The sequence below is a fragment of the Pteropus vampyrus genome, unplaced genomic scaffold (assembly GCF_000151845.1).
Source record: "Pteropus vampyrus isolate Shadow unplaced genomic scaffold, Pvam_2.0 Scaffold535, whole genome shotgun sequence".
NCBI lineage: Eukaryota > Metazoa > Chordata > Mammalia > Chiroptera > Pteropodidae > Pteropus > Pteropus vampyrus.
Genome location: NW_011889316.1, coordinates 717,934 through 718,216, shown reverse-complemented (window position 1 = coordinate 718,216; position 283 = coordinate 717,934).

Here is a 283-nt window from a genome sequence, read left to right as displayed (position 1 = left end):
TATTTTGAGTTTTCTTAGTTTCTTCTTTTTTTTCTTTCTTTACATTTTACTCTTTAATGTATTCAATATTTCGTTTTGTTTTATAATGAGATCTAAAGCCTTCATTTTAGCTTCATTTAAATATTTAGACACTTTTTCCAGGATCATTCGTTGAATGATTATTTAATTATTCTGCAGTTTTGAAATACTGTATTTATGATAGACTAAATTTTTCTGTGTAGTTGGGGGTTTTATTTCAAGGCTCCCAGTGCTCTTTCATCGATGTATTCTTATACCAGACATC